General features: G+C 41.8%; 1 long non-coding RNA gene across 1 annotated transcript; it reads right to left on the reverse strand.

Moving 5' to 3' along the window:
- Positions 1–8433: 8433 nt before the first annotated feature.
- On the reverse strand, positions 8434–11095 carry LOC121521942. Its single transcript, XR_005992900.1, has 3 exons — positions 10957–11095; positions 9840–9999; positions 8434–8545 (listed from the first exon to the last, which is right to left on the reverse strand). It is a non-coding gene; the product is annotated as an uncharacterized LOC121521942 (long non-coding RNA).
- Between the last annotated feature and the right edge of the window lie 611 nt (positions 11096–11706).

Genomic DNA, 11706 nt, shown 5'->3' on the forward strand with positions numbered 1-11706 from the left:
ATCAGCCTTTGGCTTGGTGCTAATGCTAGTGGCTAGTCCTGCTTTGTATTCTATTAATAGTCTGCCATTAAGACGACGACTCTTATGTGACTTAAGAGAATTGTTATGAGGAGTATGTTTTACAAACACAATCATGTTATTCTCCTCTGAAACACCTAAAAAAACCCACAGTAGAAACACCATGTTTTGTTGTTTCAGCTGTTGTTAATTCTTCCGCTTTTCTCTGTCTGATGTTGGGTCACATGCCGCCACGCCACCTACTTTTTTGCAGGGTTAATTTTGTTGACTAAAAATAATTGTCTATTACTTTTGTCCATGAGGATGACTAGACTAAGACTAGCTGAAAATAGATCTTTAGCCCTATTTGCACAAGATTAATATTAGTAAGAGACCTCTGGTAATTTGTAAGGATATCTGTTTTCAATCTTAAGCATCCTAAATGACCATGTCTGTAATACGAGGAGTACAAATTCCAGGGCAATTACCTGCCGTATTTCAGCGCACACTAGGTCCACAGGTAACAGTTATCCTGAGCAAATCAGTATCTCTGTAATTTAGGGTGGTATGCTTTTTTTAACGGTCCATTTAGCCCCTTTTTCTGATCAGAAAAACAATGCTGTGTAGGACATTTTTAACAAATTTTTGACACATATAGATTACTAATAGTGCTTTTCTTTCACTTAATTCCTTCTTATGTTCAAAACTGACTTTATTTAACTAAACTGATCTAAACTCCACTGACCAAATGTGCATGTGTACACCTCTACTCTCTTCACATGCACAGCACTTCTTCTCTTTCTCCTACAGCTTCTGTTTACAAATGGTTGATCTCATGTCAGTATTATTAAGCTGTTTATTTCATAACATATTTTATTTGAAATGTATTGTTTAGCATTCAGTGATTAGACTACAACAGCTAACCTGCTTGAAGAGGGCTGTTGCGCATGCAAACCCAAATCAATAGCGTGCAGACTCATCTCCATAGCATCACCTGCTTGAAAACTGAAAAAAACGACAGATGTTCATATTCAACACGAGACATCTCACTGTGTCATTCATTACGGGGAAGGATGCTTGACTTTCTTCTTCTTCTTCCTTCTCTTCTCTGTCTGATCAGCTGCAGATTCGCACAGGTGACTTGGCGTTACTCAACCTTGATGCGTAATGGAAGAACAAGGGAAGTTTATTCACTAGTTGTTTACCATGGACAGCTTGCTACAGATCTGAAAAATCACTGCATTTTTGTTGCTGTGGCCATGCTGCATCCTTATGTTTTCCTTCAGAAATGTCTGTACATTTGAGTATATATATTATTATTATTTATTCCTGTGCGAAAGCACCACACTAGACATTGACATCAGGGGGTAACTCACAAATTATTAGAGGTCCAAGAAAGTACTTAACCTAGAGCAGTGGTCTCCAACCTTTTTACCTATGAGCCCCCCTAACTTGTATCGTAGAGGAGCTGAGGACCTCCAGGACCCACACAAACAACAGGTGATACATGGATGTCAAAAATTAACATCAAATTTATAAGTTTTCATTGTTCAAACCTATATAAAATAGCCCCACACGAAGGCTTTCTTATCAAGAGACCTTTGTATGAACTATTCACAAGTGTATTATCGTGGCTTTAGTTGGTACGAGTGAATCTAATTTTGGCAACCTCAAAGCAGACAGAGCCCTGCACCCCCCTGAAATCTCTGGAAATCTCTAACGTTGGAGAGTAAGAACGACCAAAACGCGACTAAAACTGAAACACATTTAATCAAAAGATTCAACAAAAACTAAATTCAAAATAGCTGCCTTACTAATTCTGCTGTCAGAATGTGGTACCATGCATCCCTTGGAAAATGAGGCCAAAACTGGATCCAGGCTTATCAAAAATAACAACATTTATCATTTTTTCAAACTTAATCACTAAATTTACTCATAACTACAAAAACATGTTGTTCTTTTGGCTGATTTGAAGGCAAGTATTGAGGTTGATGGCTGCTTTATTTGCAGCCTTATTTATGTGAATGCATTTATTTTGTGTTTTTTTATTGTTAAATGAAGTCTAAGGTTGCACTGGAGAAGAATTGAGAAAGTGTGCATGTGTGAGAGAAAGGAAGAGAGAGCTCTTCTCAGAGTACCGCAGAGCCAGTCTGTAAAAAAAAAAAAAAAAAAAAAAAAAGAAGGCCGCTTGGCTGTTCCTATTGAACTTGACCTGCGGGCCAGATCAATGTGTGTGTGCGTGTGTGAGAGACAACTCCTGCATGTGTGCGTGTGGCTACGAGTGCACGCTGCCAGATCAATGTGTCTCCGTGTGCCGTGGAATGAGAGAGCACACTGATTACCCAGGGGTGGGAGGAAGAGGGGAGGGAGGGGAGGAGGAGGATGATACAGAGAAGGGGAAGGCAGGAAGGGAGGAAAAGGGGAGAAGGGTGGGGAGTAGATGAGATTGAGCGGGGGGACAGAGCTGAGCCCAGGATCAGGAGTGAAGCTCAGATCATTTCATTTTCATTTTCCCTTCATTTCACTGCGAGCTGAGCTGTGAGTCGAGGCCTTCCACATGGACGGGGCGCCAAAATCAGATCTGTAGCCAGATGGCGAAGATCTGCCGGGAAATCGCAACACAATCTGAGAGAAATGGGAAGATTGGGGGTCAGTGATCCATGCGCCTGTCTTTCCTTTCCCTTCCTCTTTTTTTTCCTTTTTTTTTTTACACAAAGCACCTGAACTATAAACCCAACCCAACCAGAGATGTGTGCAGACATAAAACCTCACCATACTCAAGGCCATTCTCAGTATTTCTTTATCGTTTTCTGTCTGTGTCCTCGCCTCCTCGCCTCCTCGCCCGTGTCCTGTCTTTTTTTTGATGTTTTCATCCTTAAGAGTATGAAGGACTGCAGCCCAATCCTCGGCTCTGCAGGGGCTCCTCTCATCTCTCTTGCTCAGTGTCGTTCCGTCACGAGCAGTTCTGTTTGCAAACCCCTGCCCGGGTCCAATCAGCACGTAGCCAGTGTGAAGTGTATCCTGTATGTGTGTATGTGTGAGAGAGAAGGAGAGCAGAGGGTTTTCATGGAGGTGGGAGGTGTTCTGGGTTTCTTTTTGATGGGCTATGTTTCTTCTGTGATGTATTTTGTATGTGTATACGCAGCCTGCAAGAATTGTAGCCGACATCCAAAACAAAGAGGAACGTAACGGTGTGTTTTTGTGTGTTTGAGCCTGATGGAGCCAATTCTTCAAGTTGTAAGAGAAAACCCACATCCAGATTGTGCGCTCTAATTCAAGATGCATCGTTAAAGAAACAGAGAACATTCAAGTACAATGTTTTCCAAGAGGCTAAGTGGAGCATCTGCTCTTGAGAAAGCGGCACAGCGCCAATCTTCTTAACTACAGTGAGCTTTAGCTGTTTCCATCAGGGGGTCAGGTTTTATTCAGTGCAGTTTGGTATAGTTTGGTACGTTAAACCCCAAAATAGTTTGCGTCTCCACAGACTGAAGAAGAATGAGCGACAGAAATCACTAGAGAATAACCATTAAACATCTTTATTTCAGCTGAGTGCATTTTTAAAAAATAACTACATTTTAATTATGTTAACTGCTGTCGGCACAGATCATCAGCTGATGGAATACGTGTACAGAGATGGTGTGAGTCGCAACTGTACTTTAATAAGTGAATATATCTAGTCTTGCAACAGTTTATACAACAAAATATAAAAGTTCAGAGCTGTACTGTGAGAATTTGCCACATTAAAAATAAAGTAAAAGTTCAGCTGGTGTTTAAATCAAACTAGATTAAGTCAGAAATCCTGCGTGCGCTGATCTTGTTTTAAAATAGTTTTACGTTCAACAGCCACAGAGCGATCTTTTCAGAAGTTACCTAACGTAAAACGTAGATAAATAACTAGTTACAGTACAGAGAATCAACGGATCTAAGGCTTCATATTCCCAGAACTTCAGCATAAATTTAATTCCACATCCATCACGGATGGATCAGGCTGATGTGAGCCTTTGGGCTCTGCTTTGTGTTCTTAAAATCAAGTCCAGATAAACGTCAGGAAACTTGATTTGTGGCCAGATATCAATATCCATAGACTAGAAAACAGTTTGGATCTCTGTCGAGTCCAGATATCTCTGATTTAAGCAGATATAAGTCCGTTTTTCTCCTATTTTTGACCGCTCCTCACAGAGCAGAGTTCAGTGTTTTGCAGCCCTGTAGTTCTGATAAAACTAGCGCTTTAGCAGCATCCACGCTAATCTCTTCCACCACCGGCCTCTTGTTGCTGCTTGCTTACGTCACGACTCCGCTGCAACCGAAAGTACTGTGATAAACACAGAAACAGTCGAATCCATCTGCTTTGCAAGGTTATTAGCGCCCTGCATGCCTAAACCTATACACATGACTGTACATGCAAGCAGGAAGACTGCTTTGCACTCACTTGTTCATTAATGCTCCTCTGTCTCTCCTGTTCCCTTTCTCTTTCCTCTATGGTGATCAGCTGAAAATAAGTATTTACATTTTAAATACTAATCAGATTCTGCCACAGGCTCAATCAACCAGCCATCCTGCTGCTGTCATACACTATATTGCCAAAAGTATTCGCCACCTGCCTTGACTCGCATATGAACTTAGGTGACATCCCATTCTTAATCTATAGGGTTTTATATGACGTTGGTCCACCCTTTGCTGCTATAACAGCTTCAACTCTTCTTGGAAGGCTTTCCACAAGGTTGAGGAGTGTGTTTATGGGAATTTTTGATCATTCATCCAGAAGCGCATTTGTGAGGTCACACACTGATGTTGGACGAGAAGGCCTGGCTCTCAGTCTCCGCTCTAATTCATCCCAAAGGTGTTCTATCGGGTTGAGGTCAGGACTCTATGCAGGCCAGTCAAGTTCATCCACACCAAACTCTCTCATCCATGTCTTTATGGACCTTGCTTTGTGCACTGGTGCACAGTCATGTTGGAACAGGAAGGGGCCATCCCTAAACTGTTCCCACAAAGTTGGGAGCATGAAATTGTCCAAAATCTCTTGGTATTCTGAAGCATTCAGAGTTTCTTTCACTGGAATTAAGGGGCCAAGACCAGCTCCTGAAAAACAACCCCACACCATAAACCCCCCTCCACCAAACTTTACACTTGGCACAATGCAGTCAGACAAGTACCGTTCTCCTAGCAACTGCCAAACCCAGACTCATCCATCAGATTGCCAGATGGAGAAGTCGATTCGTCACTCCAGAGAACATGTCTCCACTGCTCTAGAGTCCAGTGGCCGTGTGCTTTACACCACTGCATCCAACACTTTACATTACACTTGGTGATGTATGGCTTGGCTGCAGCTGCTCGGCCATGGAAACCCATTCCATGAAGCTCTCTACACACTGTTCTTGAGCTAATCTGACCCATTGTTTCATAAATGTTTGTAGAAACAGTCTGCATGCCTAGGTGCTTAATTTTATACACCTGTGGCCATGGAAGTGATTGGGACACCTGATTTCAATTATTTGGATGGATGAGTGAATACTTTTGGCAATATAGTGTAGCTTAAAAGCTGTTCTCTTCTCTACATGTTGTCTGTGGTTTCAGTTTGAATGCAGTAACTCTCCTCCACCCCAGCCGCCTCCATTCCTTCCCATCAGAATCAGGTCCAGCTCCTCACAAGTTTTCTGCTCAGCTCATCCTGCATCCGTACATCTCCTCCTCCAAGCCATGTTAAATCTGTGTCCCTGTCTAGCTCCTGTGAATGTTACTCTCCATCCCATCCAGCATCCCACATCTACACCGCACATCTGTCTACACTCAATAAGAAGAGTATCCTATATGATCCTGCTGTCGAACTCACCACCCCTTCAAATACATGAAGATTTCATGATGGTCCCTAACTGTCAAAGACACTGAACCGTTCTCATGTATCAAAATTTGGAAGATAAACACACTCAAACTGAAGTCTCAACTAATTGAGATGATGTGGTTTACGTGTTGTTGTAGTGTTTTTTTTTAATCAGGGCCATGATGATTTCACAGCAAAGACTTATTATGACCAGTGGTTATACTGATGTTTTGAAATTTCAACAACACATTTAGTTAATTGAATATCTAGCAGTTTGGAGCATGATTGGACCAAAACACCTGATATAAAAAAGAAAAGGGACAAAATTGACAAATTGTATATCCTCTTTCCCCATCATTATGAGTCAATTTTTGCCAATTTTCCCGAGAACTTGTGAAATTATTTCGTTATCATGGAAAAAGTAGCCATTTCTTGCAAGAAGAGGAGATAAATTAGTTGAAATGTTGGTAAAACATTTAAATGTACCTAATTTCACAGTAAAACTGGAAAAAAGGCATTGATGCATGTCCATTAAAGACTTCAGGACTTTTGCCACCATTTTATTTTGTCAGACACCTAGTCATGACCCACTGAAAACTGCTCCGCAACCCACCTTTGGGTCCCGACCCACCAGTTGAGAGCCACTGCTCTATACATCTTAAAGTGACCACATCTCCATGCTTTATTGAAGCTTTACTGTTGACTCTGTGTTACAGCTTGTTTCAGCTTGTGTTCATCTTAGAGTGTATTTATGATCTCAGAACATCACACACACATACTTACACACACTGCTCTCTCCTTGTAACCCCGGTCCGTGTAGCTCTACCTCAGGAGGAAATTGAATTGGAGCTTGACCCCACCTGACACGAGGCGAGCCCCATTGATTTTCATTGACACATGATCCATCGGGACTGAAATTACTTTTGACTCTGTGTTTGTTTCCCCAGTGAGCATTATGACACAGATTTAATTATCATTTAAGTCATCTTTGCGTCATAATTTGAATTTTGACACAGTTTTTGCAAATAGCAGTTTCATTCTTACAAATCTCTATCAGGCATTTCTTAAGATTAAACAAATGCTTGGGTTTCAGTGATTTACTAATTAGGCTGAATTTAAACTAAACTTAAGATACTTGTGCCCTAATGACAGGATAAGCATTCACTGAAGAGCCCTTTACTCTTCATTATGTCCCATGTACTCCTGATAAATTACATAACCTACTGTAAGTCATGGCCCTCAGCTGCCACAGCATCAACAACTCCAACAGACCCAGGCTCCATACATATATACTAGTTCAGGTGACAAAGCCATACTACCTGCTCTACCACATGACCACTGTTGGCTCCCATAACTAAACTGTGTAGACCAATGAGCAGCAAGAGCCAGGACATCATCAGGGTTGTCAGGAAATATACCCTTAAAGGCGTTTTGTCCGATCGGCCCCACAGCACCTCAGTAAGGCAGGACAGTGAGCTATACCTCAGTGTTTTCTCTGACCACCTGACAGTGTTCATTTTGGCAGCAATTTTACTGTAGTTTAGTATAGCAAGTTTTAGTCTTTGTCTTCATTTTAAAATGTTTATTAGTTTTAGTCGCATTTAAGTTATTTTCGCTCATGAAAGTTTTATTCTAGCTTTAGTGGCAGAAAACTAAAAAATATTTAAGTCCAGTTTAAGTAAACAAAAAGACCTTAGATTCCAGTCCTCACTTTTGGTCAAAACAATGAATTTCTTAAACCAAATTAAATTTAATTAGCCATATCATGGATTTTAGATGTCCAATAGTCAAATACTTACATGTTAGTCTTTTTTCAATCTTCTGAACAAATATATATATATAAAAAATCATCAGAGTTTTGATAATCAAAGATCTACTTTTAGCTAGTCTAAGTCTTGTTTTCCTCATGGACAAAGAATAATCATCCAACATTTTAAGTCACAGTTTTAGTTGACAAGACAGTTCCTGCTAACATTTCACACTTTGTTACCTTTCTTTTGACATTTAAGCCCTGCAGGAGAAAATAAGAATAAGATGGGTTTGTGATCATAACAAACATACATTTTATTCATGGTTGTTGCTTTGTTTTTGTTTTTGTCTATACCAGTTTCTCTCTGTCTGCATCTCCCTCACAACCCTGCACAAATTCAGCAGCTGGATGTTGAACATAAGTCTGGTTCTACTGGAGGTTTCTGCCTGGTAAAAGGACGTTTCTCCTTGCCACTGTGACTTCACTAAATGTTGCTTAGTACTAAACTGATGGTGGATTAATGTTGGATTTTAATGAACAATACAACAGAGATTACAATAAAAATTGTTGTAAATTGGCACTCAACGGATAAAAGATTGACAGATTGATTAACTGGTTGATTTCATATTCATTTTATTTTTTTACAAGAAGCATAAAGTAGTCCTAACATTTAACAAAAAAATTTGCCTCTAGTTTGATGTGAGCTAAAATGCATGTTGTGGTAACAAAAAAATTCCATATAAGCATTGCTGCAGCCCTTACATCATCTCTGCACCTGAGCATAGGCAGTGATCAAAGCCACATGCACAGAGGAAAGGTCTGTGTGGTTAAAGATGTGGTCAGACTACTTGATTTTTGTCTGTTATGATGGTCATTATGCCAGACTAGGTGATCAATGGGCCATAATCTTGTGCTGAGACTTTACCGACAGACTTGATGGCGGTCGACAATTGGTCCTTGCATCTGATGTGATTACACTGGAAGGAAAAAGGTCAGGGCTAGACTACATATGGAAAAAGGCTCTAAAAGAACCTCTGTCTTTACTGTACCATACTGCAATTATTTGTCTACTATTACTGTTACGGGCTAAATAAACAACGCCAGAAACTAAAGCCCTAACATCCAGTGTATTAAAGAAAGCAGAAAAGAAAACAGGACTGGTTTTCAGTATTGGGAACACAGCCTGGGTTAGCTCACCTGCACGCAGTTTTCGTCTGGGCCTCTGGCCTAGTTTGCTCTGGAAGCATTGCATGAACGGCGAGCCCAAGCTTCCTTTAAGTTCAGGCTTTGGTTTGGTTGGGTTACAGCTCAAAATCATTCACAGGTGTCATTCAAATCAGTGGGAATTGGTTTGCTGCAGAGTCCGAGCTGGCGTCTTCCCTCAGTGGCAGCGGTCCCCACTACCTGAGTCTTGTGATGTCATTTAAAAGCGACAAAGTCGCAGCTTCAGCGTGCACTGCTGTTATGGTGCATTCAAGACTGTCGGACTTTCCAACACAGTTTAACCCAATGTTTATTTCCCACTTGAAAACCAGTCCAAAACAATAAACAAAGAGAAAAGAAAAGAAAGGAAGAGGAACTCTATCATGCTTATTCCTAACACCACCCAAACATTAAGATGAATGATATGCTAGCTGGATGCTCCTGCTAATGGCAGTTGCTAACCTTTCCCTTTTTTCAGTCTGTTGCTCTGCGTTCTTGTTGGTCAGCGTCACTGACATCATGGAACAAATCAAGGAGGGCAGGACAAAAATCAAACATGCTAGGCCTACTGTTGGGTGTTTGTGAACAGTCGGGTCCAGAATCACGACTACGACTGCAAAGCAGTACAAGTGATCTTTTGTTTGTGGCCCTTTAAAGGTAAGGTAAGTCTTAAGCATAAATAATAACAGATCCTTTTTTTAAGAACTAGGAACTAAGAACTAAAAATGATTTCAAGTTCCCTGCAGTGGCATTTTTGTCCATGGGCTACCATTGTGAAATAACCAAATGTATGCTTCTAACGTCAATTTTTCCTGTGATAGTTTTGTGACTGCAAGGATTTACCTTGTGACCACCTGCAGGAGTCCCAACCCTTAGACTGGGAACCACTAACTTATTTAATGTTTTCCTCACACGACTTTATAAAACCTAAGTCTCCTCATTCAAAACTGGAGATTTGGTTCCTGATCTCTGCACACAAACAAGCAGATGCAAAAGCACAGAGACAAAAAACACAACTGTGCTTTTACATTGAATAAAAATATACACATACAGAGCTTAGGTACTCACAATCACACACTCACACCTACAGTCTCCTGACGAAATCCAGAGCACAGAGGCCATGGTGGTGCATACTGATGCCTGGCCAAGAGCATCCTGCTGGGTTTAACTTGATCCCACTGCGCCCCTGGATGGCTTTGCAACTCTGGAGACCAACTCGGTGTTTAACCTGCAACAAACATACACAAGCACGTCCAACAGAGTCCTGAGAAGCTTAAGCCCTCGTTTGTTTTATGAGTTTGAATTCGGCTTTCAGCACACTGCAACAATTCACCCCCACTAAAACAATACACAGCAACCTATGTGTGTTTGTAGCTGTCATTGCTGCCAGTAGCAGGGACTCTTTCTCTCTCTAACACATGCTGATAGACAGTCATATTTCCTGTGGTAACAAGCGTGAAAATGGCCTCATAAATCCAGAGTGGTTTTACAGAGCCCACATCAGCCACTAAACAAGATGTATTATGTAAATAAAACAACACGCCATCAGTAATGCTGGCTCGCTGCAGCCACCGCATCATAATGACTCAGTGGGAGACTTTTAGCAGAATACGGCAACAGTTTGATTAGGTGTGTTGTCGTTCATAAAGGAGTGTGGGTGTGCATTTAAGCCACACACTCCCCTGCTTTATAATTTGATATTTCATCATAAGTCTTTATCCCAGCATGCTGTGCAGCGCTCTGCAGCCAGCCATGCTCCAACAATCTGTCAGCAGAGCGCGGTAAGGCAGGGCCAAACCACTTCCTCAGGTGTCACGCACAAACACGCAGTCACAGTGTATATTAAAGGTGAAAGAGTGAGGAAAGGTGCGTGTGCGCGGATGAAAGCTTGCATACAAACGTAAAATGAACTCGCGCACACACCTGGGTGCTCAGTGTGTGCTATAGTGGAGCTTTGATACACAAACACAACTGAGACTCACATATTCAGTCACACGCGCGCGCTCTAACAGCTCGCCTAGCTCCGACCCGTGATGGATTGGCTGCACTCTTGCCGTGACAGACGATGGATGGAGAGCTGAGAAGATGAAGGGGAGAAAAGGGACGGAGGGCTGTGTGTGTTTGTGTGTGATGGAGGAGAGAAAAGAGCTGAGTGCAGTGGTCTCGGTGCCAGGGAGGATCTTACATGGGGCCAAGCAGATCATTTCCTCGGCGGCAGCACGTGTCATTTCCTCTAAACAAACAGGCTTTCTGTGGACAGCAGAGAGGCTGGAGGCCTGCCCCGTCTCCTCTCTCTCCTTTGCCTCTGCTTCCACCCTCCTCCATCTCCTCTAAATGTATGTGTGTCTCCTTTGTGCCTGTGAGGAGAGCAAGCAGAAGGAAAAGGTACAGGATCAGTACATCATTGTTGTTCATTTGCTTTAATTATACTGCTGTCACCCTTTCTAACACATTCATCACTAGGGTTGGGTACTGTTTTGGTCTTTCAGATACCAGTGCTAAAACGATACTTTTTAAACGGCGCCAGGGCCTGGATGCGCCTAAATTGATACTTCTAAGAAAAAAAAGGTGGGTACACATTTTCTTAAAGGTGGAGAAAGAGAGGGGGGAAAGGGAATGGATTTTTCTGATTCTTGGGGTGGCTGTGGACAGGCCAGGGCACGTTTGTGTTAGAAAAACCTGAAAAAGTAATTTTTGCATAATATGTCCCCTTTAAGGTAACAAAACGAAGCACCAAAATCTGTCCTGCTGTTCAGTACAGTAGGTATCAGATGTTTTTGTACCGGATATCAATTCTCATCCCAAGTCACTGACCTAAAAGTTTCCAAACGAAGTCCATGCAGGATGCATGGGTTTGTACATGAAGGATCTTCTCCTCCTGACACAATCCAGACTTTTTCCTTCCAGTCCCCACATAAAATGTGTGTGTGAAGTC

Source organism: Cheilinus undulatus, linkage group 14 (genome assembly GCF_018320785.1).
Source record: "Cheilinus undulatus linkage group 14, ASM1832078v1, whole genome shotgun sequence".
Classification (NCBI taxonomy): Eukaryota; Metazoa; Chordata; class Actinopteri; order Labriformes; family Labridae; genus Cheilinus; species Cheilinus undulatus.